The sequence below is a fragment of the Leptodactylus fuscus genome, chromosome 10 (genome assembly GCF_031893055.1).
Source record: "Leptodactylus fuscus isolate aLepFus1 chromosome 10, aLepFus1.hap2, whole genome shotgun sequence".
Classification (NCBI taxonomy): Eukaryota; Metazoa; Chordata; class Amphibia; order Anura; family Leptodactylidae; genus Leptodactylus; species Leptodactylus fuscus.
Window position 1 is genome coordinate 21,330,229 of NC_134274.1, and position 11,231 is coordinate 21,341,459.

Consider the following 11,231-nt stretch of genomic DNA (forward strand, 5'->3'; position numbering starts at 1 on the left):
CCTTGACGAGGAGACTCTCTGCAGCTGAGTCGCTGCCGGAACATCCCCAAAGTGTGGACTGGAGGGGGGTGGAATGACAGGTCCCACTACCAACCTACCTGTCATTCCTAAAAATCCAGCCCAGTACTGAGCATTTACCAAAATGCTCAGCAGACGAAAGTTGTCTGCTGAGAACAAACATTCCTGAGTTTTCTCATCTCACCCACCTGAGTAGTCTGGGTGAGATGTACACCCCCTCTATTACCTGACCAGCCATCGGCTTACACTACTTATATTAGTAATAATAATGATTAAGATGCCAGAGCCTCTTAGTTATTCTGGAGCATCTTACACCAACGGCCAAGAGTGTGCTAGGATTGGGTCCCACAGGCTTCCCGTCCAGCGCATAGCGCCACCTGCGGGCCAATCCAAACCTCGCCCTCGGCATTGTGCAGTAAGGTGTCTGGAGTCTAAGTCCAGCTTTCGGCCCACTGAGCATGCTCAGACATTTTGGAGCCGCTCAGAGGCTAAGTGCCATTCTCTCTCTACTGAGCATGCTCAGACATTTTGGAGCCGCTCAGAGGCTAAGTGCCATTCTCTCCCTACTGAGCATGCTCAGACATTTTGGGTCCACTCAGAGACTAAGTCCCATTTTGGCCATACTGAGCATGATCGGTGACGTCATGCCACTGCCCCTGTTGGGCGAGGGACTAGTCTTTAAATAGTGTGAGTCGACGCCGGCCCAGTGCTCACACTTTGACTAGTAATCCTTTGAGACAGGAGGTTAGGGCCAGGTTCCAGTCAATTTGAGGGCTGAGTAGGGACCAAGTTAGTATTCCTTGGCTCTGCCTTTGGGAACCAGTAGCCTATTCCCTTGTCTAACTGCTGTGTAGCTCCTCGCAGATTAAGGAGTTTGTTGTGTGACTGACCATTAGTGAAGTTAACTCCTGGCAGTCTTGTTTGTTCAGTAGAGTGAAGCATATGCTAGGGCTTGGTTCCCCTGCTGTAATTAGCAGGTGCTCCTTACAAGGCTTCATTTGACTTCACTCAACTGCTATACATAGGCACGCTCTCCCAGTGAAGTTAACTGGAGAGAGTCTGTTGCAGCCTGTTCACAACATCACTGCCAGTGCAGTTTAACTGGGGGTTCATATTCAGACATACGGCTGCCCATCCGGGCCTGTGGACCTCTCTGCAGTGCTCTGCAGCTTAAATTTCTGGTTGTTTTTATTATTATTTTTATATATACACACAGAACCGTAACAGAGTGGTTAAGACAAGTGAACAAAATACCAGTCTTAAAAAGTTGGCCGAGTGTTGTTCACTAAGTTTCAACAACGCAGCTAATAATGTTGCAATTCTGCAATGTGTGGCCTCATCCTAAAAAGGATAATAAATCAATTTTTTTCTGAATTTGAGCCCAAATTTTTATGTTTTTTTATGAGTAATTGTGCCCCCCAACTCCATTTTTTTAACATATAGTTAAGTAAGCAAATATAATTTTCCTGTCTTTCTCTTTCCTCTCTATCCTTATGTATCTAGCACTTCCTACATCCACTCGTAAGTATAAGACATTCATTGTCCAACTGGATTATCCTCTTACTTTGGTAGCAATGAAGAATTTATACAATCCGTGTTTCTATAGAATGGGGGAAATTCATAATGGGGAATGTGGGCAGAAAAGGGATGAAAACGAGGTCACCCGGGGTGGGGACACCTCTTACTGACATATTTATTATCACGCATGACAGTCTTCCATGGTGAGTTGTACAGGTAATATACACTAGTTCCTGAATGGCATAGATTTCAATTTTGGCACATGGGACTGCAATTGATTTGTGAAGAGGCTGGAACCTCTTGATACATTACACTAAGGTATCCATTACATACGGTGCCCATGGACCCCATTTTCTATAACAATGTGTCTTACTATGGCCAGTACAATGTTTTTCAATATTCATAGTAACATAAATTCTTCATTTTTCTTTCCTGTCTATCTTCATGTATCTAGCCCCTCCTACCACCACTAGTAAGTATAATACACTCAATGTTCAGATGAATTACTGTAACTACTTATATTAGTAATAATAATAATAATAAGTAATAATATGCCAGAGCCTCTTAGTTATTCTGGAACATCTTACGCCAACGGACAAGAGTGGTTTAGACAAGTGCACAAAGTACCAGTCTTAAAAAGTTTAACGAGTGTTGTCCACTAAGTTTCAACAACTCTGTAATGTGTGGCCTCATCCTAAAAATAAATCCATTTTTTTTGCTTAATTTGATCCCAAATTTTTATGTATTTTTATGAGTAATTCTGCCCCCCCCAACTCTATTGTTTCAACATATTTAAAGTAACAAAATGTTCCTTTTTCTTTAATCTCTTTCCTCATGTATCTAGCACTTACTACAACCACTCGTAAGTATAAGACATTCATTGTCAGCTGGATTATCCCCTTACTTTAGAATCAATGAAGAATTTATACAATAGGTGTTTCTATGGAATGGGGGAAATTCATAATGGGGAAAGTGGGCAAAAAGGGGATGAGAACGAAGCTGCCCGGGGTGGGGACACCTCTTACTGACATATTTATTATGACTCTTGACAAATTTCCAGTGTAAGTTATATAGGTAATATACACTAGTTCCTGACTGGCATAGATTTCCATTCTAGCGCATGGGCCTGAACCTGATTTGTGAAGAGGCTGGAACCTCTTGATAGATGAGCCGTGTCTTGTACCTGTCGGGTCTTTTACTGAGACTTGAATATGAAACACCAGTCTTAAGCCAGGTCTACACTAATGTCTGCTGCTGTCTGTAGTTCTGGTCCATTAAAGGACCAGAAGAATGGAGATGCGGACCATTAAGATATCCATTACATACAGTGCCCAACGGACCCCATTATCTACAACAATGTATCTTATTATGGCCAGTATAATGTTTTTCAATATTCATAGTAACTAAAATTCCTGCTTTTTGTTTCTTGTTTCTCCTCATGTATATAGCACTTCCTACGACCACTAGTAAGTATAATATACTCAATGTTTAGATGAATTACTGTAACTACTGTCAGGGTCTGGGGTTGCTGTGTGGGGTGGCATAGACACACAAGTCCAGTTTCTTTAGTCCAACCAAAGGTAGACAGTTAATTTTCACTCAAAAATATAGTGTAACAACAAAAGAAAACAATACAAAAGTAAATACCTGCCCAGCCAGGCTCTAACTAAACATAGAATAGGTTACCTCACCTAGGATAACAGAAATCCAAAAAGTCAGTAGAATCATTCAGGACACAGCTCCAAAAATATGACCTCTCTGTTTGCTCTCCAGCCAAGCTCTGCCAAAGTGTTGCTGCTGGAGCTGACTTCTTAAGCCTCCTTGACGAGGAGATTCTCTGCAGCTGAGTCGCTGCCGGAACATCCCCAAAGTGTGGACTGGAGGGGGGTGGAATGACAGGTCACACTACCAACCTACCTGTCATTCCTAAAAATCCAGCCCAGTACTGAGCATTTACCAAAATGCTCAGCAGACGAAAGTTGTCTGCTGAGATAAAACATTCCTGAGTTTTCTCATCTCACCCACCTGAGTAGTCTGGGTGAGATGTACACCCCCTCCATTACCTGACCAGCCATCGGCTTACACTACTTATATTAGTAATAATAATGATTAAGATGCCAGAGCCTCTTAGTTATTCTGGAGCATCTTACACCAACGGCCAAGAGTGTGCTAGGATTGGGTCCCACAGGCTTCCCGTCCAGCGCATAGCGCCACCTGCGGGCCAATCCAAACCTCGCCCTCGGCATTGTGCAGTAAGGTGTCTGGAGTCTAAGTCCAGCTTTCGGCCCACTGAGCATGCTCAGACATTTTGGAGCCGCTCAGAGGCTAAGTGCCATTCTCTCTCTACTGAGCATGCTCAGACATTTTGGAGCCGCTCAGAGGCTAAGTGCCATTCTCTCCCTACTGAGCATGCTCAGACATTTTGGGTCCACTCAGAGACTAAGTCCCATTTTGGCCATACTGAGCATGATCGGTGACGTCATGCCACTGCCCCTGTTGGGCGAGGGACTAGTCTTTAAATAGTGTGAGTCGACGCCGGCCCAGTGCTCACACTTTGACTAGTAATCCTTTGAGACAGGAGGTTAGGGCCAGGTTCCAGTCAATTTGCGGGCTGAGTAGGGACCAAGTTAGTATTCCTTGGCTCTGCCTTTGGGAACCAGTAGCCTATTCCCTTGTCTAACTGCTGTGTAGCTCCTCGCAGATTAAGGAGTTTGTTGTGTGACTGACCATTAGTGAAGTTAACTCCTGGCAGTCTTGTTTGTTCAGTAGAGTGAAGCATATGCTAGGGCTTGGTTCCCCTGCTGTAATTAGCAGGTGCTCCTTACAAGGCTTCATTTGACTTCACTCAACTGCTATACATAGGCACGCTCTCCCAGTGAAGTTAACTGGAGAGAGTCTGTTGCAGCCTGTTCACAACATCACTGCCAGTGCAGTTTAACTGGGGGTTCATATTCAGACATACGGCTGCCCATCCGGGCCTGTGGACCTCTCTGCAGTGCTCTGCAGCTTAAATTTCTGGTTGTTTTTATTATTATTTTTATATATACACACAGAACCGTAACAGAGTGGTTAAGACAAGTGAACAAAATACCAGTCTTAAAAAGTTGGCCGAGTGTTGTTCACTAAGTTTCAACAACGCAGCTAATAATGTTGCAATTCTGCAATGTGTGGCCTCATCCTAAAAAGGATAATAAATCAATTTTTTTCTGAATTTGAGCCCAAATTTTTATGTTTTTTTATGAGTAATTCTGCCCCCCAACTCCATTGTTTTAACATATATTTAAGTAAGCAAATATAATTTTCCTGTCTTTCTCTTTCCTCTCTTTCTTTATGTATCTAGCACGTCCTACATCCACTCATAAGTATAAGACATTCATTGTCCAACTGGATTATCCTCTTACTTTGGTAGCAATGAAGAATTTATACAATACGTGTTTCTATAGAATGGGGGAAATTCATAATGGGGAATGTGGGCAGAAAAGGGATGAAAACGAGGTCACCCGGGGTGGGGACACCTCTTACTGACATATTTATTATCACGCATGACAGTCTTCCATGGTGAGTTGTACAGGTAATATACACTAGTTCCTGAATGGCATAGATTTCCATTTTGGCACATGGGACTGCAATTGATTTGTGAAGAGGCTGGAACCTCTTGATACATTACACTAAGGTATCCATTACATACGGTGCCCATGGACCCCATTTTCTATAACAATGTGTCTTACTATGGCCAGTACAATGTTTTTCAATATTCATAGTAACATAAATTCTTCATTTTTCTTTCCTGTCTATCTTCATGTATCTAGCCCCTCCTACCACCACTAGTAAGTATAATACACTCAATGTTCAGATGAATTACTGTAACTACTTATATTAGTAATAATAATAATAAGTAATAATATGCCAGAGCCTCTTAGTTATTCTGGAACATCTTATGCCAACGGACAAGAGTGGTTTAGACAAGTGCACAAAGTACCAGTCTTAAAAAGTTGAACGAGTGTTGTCCACTAAGTTTCAACAACTCTGTAATGTGTGGCCTCATCCTAAAAATAAATCAATTTTTTTTGCTGAATTTGATCCCAAATTTTTATGTATTTTTATGAGTAATTCTGCCCCCCCAACTCTATTGTTTCAACATATTTAAAGTAACAAAATGTTCCTTTTTCTTTCCTCTCTTTCTTCATGTATCTAGCACTTACTACAACCACTCGTAAGTATAAGACATTCATTGTCCAGCTGGATTATCCTCTTACTTTAGAATCAATGAAGAATTTATACAATAGGTGTTTCTATGGAATGGGGGAAATTCATAATGGGGAAAGTGGGCAAAAAGGGGATGAGAACGAAGCTGCCCGGGGTGGGGACACCTCTTACTGACATATTTATTATGACTCTTGACAAATTTCCAGTGTAAGTTATATAGGTAATATACACTAGTTCCTGACTGGCATAGATTTCCATTCTAGCGCATGGGCCTGAACCTGATTTGTGAAGAGGCTGGAACCTCTTGATAGATGAGCCGTGTCTTGTACCTGTCGGGTCTTTTACTGAGACTTGAATATGAAACACCAGTCTTAAGCCAGGTCTACACTAGTGTCTGCTGCTGTCTGTAGTTCTGGTCCATTAAAGGACCAGAAGAATGGAGATGCGGACCATTAAGATATCCATTACATACAGTGCCCAACGGACCCCATTATCTATAACAATGAATCTTATTATGGGCAGTCTAATGTTTTTCAATATTCATAGTAACTAAAATTCCTGCTTTTTGTTTCTTGTTTCTCCTCATGTATATAGCACTTCCTACGACCACTAGTAAGTATAATATACTCAATGTTCAGATGAATTACTGTAACTACTGTCAGGGTCTGGGGTTGCTGTGTGGGGTGGCATAGACACACAAGTCCAGTTTCTTTAGTCTAACCAAAGGTAGAGTTTATTTTCACTCAAAAATATAGTGTAACAACAAAAGGAAACAATACAAAAATAAATCCCTGCCCGGCCAGGCTCTAACTAAACATAGAATAGTTACCTCACCTAGGATAACAGAAATCCAAAAATATCAGTAGAATCATTCAGGACACAGCTCCAAAAATATGACCTCTCTGTCAGCTTTCCAGCCAAGCTCTGCCAAAGTGTTGCTGCTGGAGCTGGCTTTTTAAGCCTCCTTGACGAGGAGACTCTCTGCAGCTGAGTCGCTGCCGGAACATCCCCAAAGTGTGGACTGGAGGGGGGTGGAATGACAGGTCCCACTACCAACCTACCTGTCATTCCTAAAAATCCAGCCCAGTACTGAGCATTTACCAAAATGCTCAGCAGACGAAAGTTGTCTGCTGAGAACAAACATTCCTGAGTTTTCTCATCTCACCCACCTGAGTAGTCTGGGTGAGATGTACACCCCCTCTATTACCTGACCAGCCATCGGCTTACACTACTTATATTAGTAATAATAATGATTAAGATGCCAGAGCCTCTTAGTTATTCTGGAGCATCTTACACCAACGGCCAAGAGTGTGCTAGGATTGGGTCCCACAGGCTTCCCGTCCAGCGCATAGCGCCACCTGCGGGCCAATCCAAACCTCGCCCTCGGCATTGTGCAGTAAGGTGTCTGGAGTCTAAGTCCAGCTTTCGGCCCACTGAGCATGCTCAGACATTTTGGAGCCGCTCAGAGGCTAAGTGCCATTCTCTCTCTACTGAGCATGCTCAGACATTTTGGAGCCGCTCAGAGGCTAAGTGCCATTCTCTCCCTACTGAGCATGCTCAGACATTTTGGGTCCACTCAGAGACTAAGTCCCATTTTGGCCATACTGAGCATGATCGGTGACGTCATGCCACTGCCCCTGTTGGGCGAGGGACTAGTCTTTAAATAGTGTGAGTCGACGCCGGCCCAGTGCTCACACTTTGACTAGTAATCCTTTGAGACAGGAGGTTAGGGCCAGGTTCCAGTCAATTTGAGGGCTGAGTAGGGACCAAGTTAGTATTCCTTGGCTCTGCCTTTGGGAACCAGTAGCCTATTCCCTTGTCTAACTGCTGTGTAGCTCCTCGCAGATTAAGGAGTTTGTTGTGTGACTGACCATTAGTGAAGTTAACTCCTGGCAGTCTTGTTTGTTCAGTAGAGTGAAGCATATGCTAGGGCTTGGTTCCCCTGCTGTAATTAGCAGGTGCTCCTTACAAGGCTTCATTTGACTTCACTCAACTGCTATACATAGGCACGCTCTCCCAGTGAAGTTAACTGGAGAGAGTCTGTTGCAGCCTGTTCACAACATCACTGCCAGTGCAGTTTAACTGGGGGTTCATATTCAGACATACGGCTGCCCATCCGGGCCTGTGGACCTCTCTGCAGTGCTCTGCAGCTTAAATTTCTGGTTGTTTTTATTATTATTTTTATATATACACACAGAACCGTAACAGAGTGGTTAAGACAAGTGAACAAAATACCAGTCTTAAAAAGTTGGCCGAGTGTTGTTCACTAAGTTTCAACAACGCAGCTAATAATGTTGCAATTCTGCAATGTGTGGCCTCATCCTAAAAAGGATAATAAATCAATTTTTTTCTGAATTTGAGCCCAAATTTTTATGTTTTTTTATGAGTAATTGTGCCCCCCAACTCCATTTTTTTAACATATAGTTAAGTAAGCAAATATAATTTTCCTGTCTTTCTCTTTCCTCTCTATCCTTATGTATCTAGCACTTCCTACATCCACTCGTAAGTATAAGACATTCATTGTCCAACTGGATTATCCTCTTACTTTGGTAGCAATGAAGAATTTATACAATCCGTGTTTCTATAGAATGGGGGAAATTCATAATGGGGAATGTGGGCAGAAAAGGGATGAAAACGAGGTCACCCGGGGTGGGGACACCTCTTACTGACATATTTATTATCACGCATGACAGTCTTCCATGGTGAGTTGTACAGGTAATATACACTAGTTCCTGAATGGCATAGATTTCAATTTTGGCACATGGGACTGCAATTGATTTGTGAAGAGGCTGGAACCTCTTGATACATTACACTAAGGTATCCATTACATACGGTGCCCATGGACCCCATTTTCTATAACAATGTGTCTTACTATGGCCAGTACAATGTTTTTCAATATTCATAGTAACATAAATTCTTCATTTTTCTTTCCTGTCTATCTTCATGTATCTAGCCCCTCCTACCACCACTAGTAAGTATAATACACTCAATGTTCAGATGAATTACTGTAACTACTTATATTAGTAATAATAATAATAATAAGTAATAATATGCCAGAGCCTCTTAGTTATTCTGGAACATCTTACGCCAACGGACAAGAGTGGTTTAGACAAGTGCACAAAGTACCAGTCTTAAAAAGTTTAACGAGTGTTGTCCACTAAGTTTCAACAACTCTGTAATGTGTGGCCTCATCCTAAAAATAAATCCATTTTTTTTGCTTAATTTGATCCCAAATTTTTATGTATTTTTATGAGTAATTCTGCCCCCCCCAACTCTATTGTTTCAACATATTTAAAGTAACAAAATGTTCCTTTTTCTTTAATCTCTTTCCTCATGTATCTAGCACTTACTACAACCACTCGTAAGTATAAGACATTCATTGTCAGCTGGATTATCCCCTTACTTTAGAATCAATGAAGAATTTATACAATAGGTGTTTCTATGGAATGGGGGAAATTCATAATGGGGAAAGTGGGCAAAAAGGGGATGAGAACGAAGCTGCCCGGGGTGGGGACACCTCTTACTGACATATTTATTATGACTCTTGACAAATTTCCAGTGTAAGTTATATAGGTAATATACACTAGTTCCTGACTGGCATAGATTTCCATTCTAGCGCATGGGCCTGAACCTGATTTGTGAAGAGGCTGGAACCTCTTGATAGATGAGCCGTGTCTTGTACCTGTCGGGTCTTTTACTGAGACTTGAATATGAAACACCAGTCTTAAGCCAGGTCTACACTAATGTCTGCTGCTGTCTGTAGTTCTGGTCCATTAAAGGACCAGAAGAATGGAGATGCGGACCATTAAGATATCCATTACATACAGTGCCCAACGGACCCCATTATCTACAACAATGTATCTTATTATGGCCAGTATAATGTTTTTCAATATTCATAGTAACTAAAATTCCTGCTTTTTGTTTCTTGTTTCTCCTCATGTATATAGCACTTCCTACGACCACTAGTAAGTATAATATACTCAATGTTTAGATGAATTACTGTAACTACTGTCAGGGTCTGGGGTTGCTGTGTGGGGTGGCATAGACACACAAGTCCAGTTTCTTTAGTCCAACCAAAGGTAGACAGTTAATTTTCACTCAAAAATATAGTGTAACAACAAAAGAAAACAATACAAAAGTAAATACCTGCCCAGCCAGGCTCTAACTAAACATAGAATAGGTTACCTCACCTAGGATAACAGAAATCCAAAAAGTCAGTAGAATCATTCAGGACACAGCTCCAAAAATATGACCTCTCTGTTTGCTCTCCAGCCAAGCTCTGCCAAAGTGTTGCTGCTGGAGCTGACTTCTTAAGCCTCCTTGACGAGGAGATTCTCTGCAGCTGAGTCGCTGCCGGAACATCCCCAAAGTGTGGACTGGAGGGGGGTGGAATGACAGGTCACACTACCAACCTACCTGTCATTCCTAAAAATCCAGCCCAGTACTGAGCATTTACCAAAATGCTCAGCAGACGAAAGTTGTCTGCTGAGATAAAACATTCCTGAGTTTTCTCATCTCACCCACCTGAGTAGTCTGGGTGAGATGTACACCCCCTCCATTACCTGACCAGCCATCGGCTTACACTACTTATATTAGTAATAATAATGATTAAGATGCCAGAGCCTCTTAGTTATTCTGGAGCATCTTACACCAACGGCCAAGAGTGTGCTAGGATTGGGTCCCACAGGCTTCCCGTCCAGCGCATAGCGCCACCTGCGGGCCAATCCAAACCTCGCCCTCGGCATTGTGCAGTAAGGTGTCTGGAGTCTAAGTCCAGCTTTCGGCCCACTGAGCATGCTCAGACATTTTGGAGCCGCTCAGAGGCTAAGTGCCATTCTCTCTCTACTGAGCATGCTCAGACATTTTGGAGCCGCTCAGAGGCTAAGTGCCATTCTCTCCCTACTGAGCATGCTCAGACATTTTGGGTCCACTCAGAGACTAAGTCCCATTTTGGCCATACTGAGCATGATCGGTGACGTCATGCCACTGCCCCTGTTGGGCGAGGGACTAGTCTTTAAATAGTGTGAGTCGACGCCGGCCCAGTGCTCACACTTTGACTAGTAATCCTTTGAGACAGGAGGTTAGGGCCAGGTTCCAGTCAATTTGCGGGCTGAGTAGGGACCAAGTTAGTATTCCTTGGCTCTGCCTTTGGGAACCAGTAGCCTATTCCCTTGTCTAACTGCTGTGTAGCTCCTCGCAGATTAAGGAGTTTGTTGTGTGACTGACCATTAGTGAAGTTAACTCCTGGCAGTCTTGTTTGTTCAGTAGAGTGAAGCATATGCTAGGGCTTGGTTCCCCTGCTGTAATTAGCAGGTGCTCCTTACAAGGCTTCATTTGACTTCACTCAACTGCTATACATAGGCACGCTCTCCCAGTGAAGTTAACTGGAGAGAGTCTGTTGCAGCCTGTTCACAACATCACTGCCAGTGCAGTTTAACTGGGGGTTCATATTCAGACATACGGCTGCCCATCCGGGCCTGTGGACCTCT